Raw genomic sequence first — 6,000 nt, 5'->3', positions numbered from 1 at the left:
CTGATACACCCATAATCCTGTCTGTTGGGTATCATGTCAGGGAAAAAAAAAAAAAAAAAATAAAAAAATTGCCCTGTTATTGGAGACATAGCTCTCTGCTTGCCCTCGTTAAGGTGCTGGTGTACAAGCTGAGATTAATCCTACCCCACATGCAACCTTCCCCTTTGTATCTACAGCAGCAGACTGCAGGGCATGCTGCATTGGTTATAAAGCTACACTATACACACTACTTTGACATGTTTATAGTAACCAGAATTTTTCTTTTATAACCCAGACAGTATATATTGTCTATATGATTTCCCCAGAACTGTCTCTCCTGCTGTCTCTGAGACAAAGCCACTGGCTGAATCACCAGCAAGATTAAAGAAATTTCTATAGTCTTCTTGTTCTTCATTTCTGCAGATGTGCCCCTTCCTTATAAACAGTAAAAGAAATGAAGAGCCCAGATCCCAGGAAGCCACACAACACAGCCTTCTGGTTCTTGTTTACACAGCATTTCCCATTTCTAGAAACTGGTGACCTGCAAGAAAGCCATCACCTCTACCTTCAGAGATGCTCCTGTCTGGAAAGCAGAGTGCACTTAAACAGGGAATCATGGCTTTTTTAGTCCATTTTTTGTATTTATATTTTCAGTGACAGATGACCATTCCTTTCAAAGCCAGGACAGGCTCAGGCAGGTGCCTTTGAAACTCCCCTCCCCACACTTCAGGGGTTGGATCCCAGGATTTTGCCTTTGGGCCTTCCCTACCCAGCAGCTGCATTGCCATTGCTGAACAGTGACTCTGACTTTTGCTACCCTGTTCTGAAACCTCCCTTAAAATGTGGAGAAAATGAGGGAAAAAAAGACACCACAACAGACAGGCAAGTCTTAACACTCGGCCACTCCAGCTGTAATGGCTATAACGAGTTGTCATTCATTACCAGGCAGTCTTACATGTGAAACAAATGTTGTTCACCTTCCAGGTAGCCTCTTGTGGGCATGATGCTAACTGCCCTGTGGAGGTTAATTGACTATTTAGAAGTGCCAGTTTAGGGTAATACGCTGCTAATGGGTAGCCAGGAGGTCCTGAAAAATAAATATTCAGCCAAATAAATCTAGAAATCTGATTTCTTTGGGTCTTATGGAGTCACCACGAATCCTCCTAATAATGCATTTTAAGCCTGGCTGCATTGGTTCACTGCAATTGTAATTCCAGAGCACCCATAGAGCTGATGTGGATCTGGGGAACTGTTTAACAGATGATTTCTTTCAGAAACTGGATAAGAAGAGCTGCCTGTTAGATACAGGACAAGCAGCTGTGTGAGGATTTTTTGAGTGTTCGGGTAGCCTTCCAGCTCAGCACATCTCTGGATTTGGTTGCTAAGCTGGACTGAGTGAAGGTAATGGTTAATATGGAATTCTATAGGTCCAGGAAGAGTACAACTTGTGTTCAGACAGAAGATCTCTTACTTTAGGAGGAGGATAGGCTGCAGTAACAGCATATGGAGAGTTCCTTTAAGTCCGAGGCAGCAAAGTTAGGCATGGGAGAAGAGACTCGGGCCAGAACTCTGCCACCGAGATGTATCTTAGAGGCAGTTGCAGACTCTGGGGAAAGTACTGTTCTCCAAATTGTCAGTCAGGGTTAGAAGAAAGTTCCTTTCTGTGGTTCCCTAGCCTTATCATGGGATGATATTGTAAAGTCTAGGAGAAACACTGTATTCCCTATTTTTTTTTTTAGTATAACCTATATCTGCATTGCGGTGTGTTTATTCTGAATGATTGAGTACTGGGGTCATTGGGGGAGAGCCATTACAATTATTTGCAGTTCTGCTGAAGCCAGAATATTTGAACTTGCTTAAACTAGGTTCAGGATTTCTTGGTCTTGTAGTGACAAAGAGAATGTGGGTCCCAATGGGAACCAAGTGGGTACCATCCATCACTGAGATTTCCAACAGAGTTTGCCTGAAGACTTTTGGTCTATTCCTGCCTTGTGAAGTCCTGGAGTGGAATTTGCCTTCATACAGCTGTGCCCTTACCTCCTTCAGTTCTTGCAATCACATATCATTGGCAATGAAAGCCTTGTGCCGTGGTAGGCTTTTTGCCTCCTCTGTGAGAAGATAAGCTCACGGCAAGACCCACTGCTGTGTGTTTGTGATTAAGTAGAAAGACTTGTCACCAGCTTTGATGGACATTGGTTAGTGTTTAATATCATGCAGCTCAAGAGGGGAAAAGCTAGTTCTGGAAGAAATGGTGTTTGCTGTTCATATTACATCAGTCATTTCTCATTATGGCAGGCATAACCAAGTGAGTTGGATGTCTTTCCTTGATGTGAACACTTTTCCTATAGGATGTTTAGTGACACCGTAGTCACAGATCAGACCAACCCCTTAGATCCACAGCTAGCACTATGAGCAGCATCAAAATGAGCAGGTATGTTTGCTGTACTAAGAGTAATTGTAAAGAAATTCAAATCAATACAGGTCTAATCTAAGTTAAACTGAGCTTTAGGGATTAATCAAATCTTAATTACAGACCAAACCACACAGCCACAGTTATTTCTAAATTCGCTGTCTGAGCATTCATGCGGATGCTAGAAACTAAATATCACCTTTTTGCAGTACTGTTATTAAACATTACACATTCATAACCTTTTCAGTTGTAAATTATTAATGTGTGCAGTTATACTTTTAACTAAGACAAACTCTTAGGGACAGATTCTACTACTGTTATTTATCTTGTGCCTTCTCCCACCAGGAGATCCCTTAACTTCAATGGGATGGTTCATGTGATAAGATACTATTAATTTGTATTTATTTTTGGCAGAGTGAATAGCATGTTAGACCATATATTCAACAAGGGAACATTCATGTCCAAAATTACTTGAAATCTAAGACCAGGAGGTGTGAAGACACAAAGTAAGTAAGAATAAAGAGCAATACAGAAAAAGGATGGACAAGTAAGGTGGTAAAATTTATAGCTCACATCACTCCTGTGTCCAGAATAGTTTCTAAAGAATTTCTGAAGGTCATAACTGAATTAGGTGAGTGGACAGCATGAAGGTACATGACAAGTCAGTATTAGCAGTAGTATTATTTTGTGCACTTAGCTGTGGATCAAGGTCTTACTTTGTTAGGCACCATATAAACCCACATCAAGGTGAGAGTCCTTGCCCTGTTATCCTTCAGTTAAACCATTGCGGGTGAATGTAAAATAATCCATATAAAAAGAGTGGAAAAGAATTTGAGTACACTTACAAGTTGCAGATGCAGCACTACTGTAAGACTGCTGCAGTGATAGATGGCAGAGGATCTCCGGATAATTTAAAGGGACTTCAAAAGGTTTACAAAAATCTTCTATTAATTAAAAAAATATTAATTAAGGTAAAACAAAATAAGGTATGTTGACTTACATTAGCTGAATACAAGTCCTCTGTGGGGACTAGTGAGTGTTTATCTCTGCAGCCACTAATTACAGATGCCTCTTCCACCCTGGAGGACCCGAGCTGTTGTCAGCAGTGAAAGGTAGTTAGCAGTTCCCTGTTTGGAGTATTGCACAAGGAAAGAGGAGCTCAAAAGGCGAATGCACTTGCAGAAAGCTTGAGGAACAATGAAGCACCTTAGTAACAGCACTGACCAGCAGAAAATATCTCTGAATCATTATTGCACTCTTCTCACTTAAGTTTTCAGCACAGGGTACACCTTCTGTCAAACAGGCAAACAAAAGGTTAGGATGTGTAAGAAATGGGATGGAGTAAATTTCAGCATGGTATAAAACCAAGGCTTCTCTCTCATCTGGAATGCTATATGTCACTGCCAAGGGAATTAAAGGATGTTCAGATAAGGATGACAAGAATAATTTGAGACCTGGGGAAAAAAAAACCTTATATGGAGAGAGATTGAAAAGATAAGTGGTGTTTACAGTGGAAGAGAGCTAAATAAGAAGGACTGCAATAAAAGCTCGTGCTGTCAGGGCTGTGGCAAGGGAAAGAGGAGGAATGGTGAAAAGGTACCCCAGAGTTGTGAGCATGCCTGAGCCTGAGCCTGCTTGGGAAGACATCAGGCAGGGTGGTGGGAGGGCGGCGGGCATTGGGAAGGAGCCAGAAATCCTGGGCTGAGGACATGACTTGGGCTCCAAAGGGAAGGGACACATACTGGTTGCCAAAACTTCCCACCCTAACTCTACGCACTATCAGAAACAGTGAAAAGGAGGCTGGGTCAGAATTTTTTTCATGTCTCCCAACACTAGGCATGAAATAGAAGAGTACAAGGCAGGAAATTCAAGATTAGTAAGAAATGTCACCATGGAAGACGTGATGGGGTTGTGGAGCTCAGTTCCACTGGATGTTTTAGTTGCCAAGGACTTAACGAGATTCACCATTCTTTGTGAGGAATTAAAACCCAGTACTGCCATAATGAACATGAACAGACTATTTGGAGGAAACAGGCATTCTCCAGCTCCCGGGGTTACACCATCTCCTAACTACCAGGAGCTGAAATGAGGCCATTGGGTAGAACATGGTCTCCAGAGGGTTTCCTTGCACACAGCCTGGCATAGCCTGAGACAAGGTCCAAGGTAAGATGGAAGCAGGTTGGTTTTGCTGTGCCCATTCTGTGATACACCATCTATGAGAGGGGCTGTCCTCCCAGAAGGTCAGCTCTCATGCAATTATAGTTTTCCCTGTGGCTTGGGGAAAGCGCGGTAGCTTGGCACTGCAGCTCTAAATGAAGAAGAGCAGCCCTGGGCTGTACTCACAGCTTCACTGCTAGTTCCTTAGGTGCTCTTCTCCACACCACTGTTTCCTCACATGTAAGATTGCATCAGTGAAACTGACCACACTCGGAAGTTTGATGATCTACTACTAAAAGGTGCCACATTAAGTGCTAATAACCTATATTTTTTGGTGATGTAATGTGTGCTTATCTCCAAGGGAGGAACTGGTTCCCCAGCAAGAAGCTCCAGCTGCCTTTGGTGTCACCATCCTTGCTGCAGACAGCAGTTAAACATTCCTTCTCCCTCACCTCATTCATGAAACCATTCCAGCAAGAGGCTAAATTAAGTTTACCCAAAAGCATTTCATTTAGGTTCACTAAGACAGTTATCCTATATTAGATAAATACCCACTGTGTTTTAACTGCAAGGCAGAGTTGTTTATCCAGTGGGGCAACTGGATTAATGAGGTGAAAACTGAAGCACCCATCCTATTATACTACAACTAATGAACAAGTTTTGATACTTTGGTGTTTCGATTTATTCTGTCACTTCGCCTTGTGCTTCTCCTGCTCCATCTGCCTAGGCAAAGCTTCTGACCTCAGCCTGTCCAGCTTCAGAGCACAAAACTCAGTTCAAAATGGGTTAGTGGGGTCAACAATATTAAAGGAGTCTTTGGGATGCAATCTGGGGTCTTTCTCACTCTTTCTTCTTCTTGGCCTGTTCCCAGAACCTCATCCTCCTCCCTTCTTTCTGCATTACAAACTGTCTGCAGACCTCAAATCTTTAGTCTTCAGTTTGTTCTGAAACTTCAGTCTTTTTTTTTTTTTTTTTTTTTTTTTCCAGTGGGTTTGTATTAATTTGTCCAATAATGTTCCTCCAAAGCAAATTCTTTCCATTAGCCAGGGGAAGCAAGTGATTCATGGCTTGCTTCAGGGCATGCTTCATTTGCCTGAAGATAGGTGTCTAGTGCCATTTGATATAGTCTAGCATCTCCCACTTGCTGCTGCAGAGGAGCACAAGTAGATTTTATATTGTCCCTACCTGCCCCATATGTCCTGGATATCCCTACATCCATTTAACACATACCTTTTTTAGGCAACTGAGTATTGTATTTTTGTGCCTAGTTGGATGCCGCCTCCTTCATTTTGGGATATGAGAAAAAGAAATGGGGATGTGAAAGCATTATGGCTTTAAATTTAGACTTGCAAAGCAAAGGACCTAAGTCAGCTCCCATTGACTTCCAGAATATTCTCTGAGTTTAGCTGAAAATGCCAGCTATGTTCCATAAAAGGCCACAGGTAACAGCACTA

The sequence above is a fragment of the Athene noctua genome, chromosome 2 (assembly GCF_965140245.1).
Source record: "Athene noctua chromosome 2, bAthNoc1.hap1.1, whole genome shotgun sequence".
Lineage (NCBI taxonomy): Eukaryota > Metazoa > Chordata > Aves > Strigiformes > Strigidae > Athene > Athene noctua.
The sequence above is the reverse complement of the archived record's forward strand: the minus strand, read 5'-3'. Positions refer to the sequence as shown.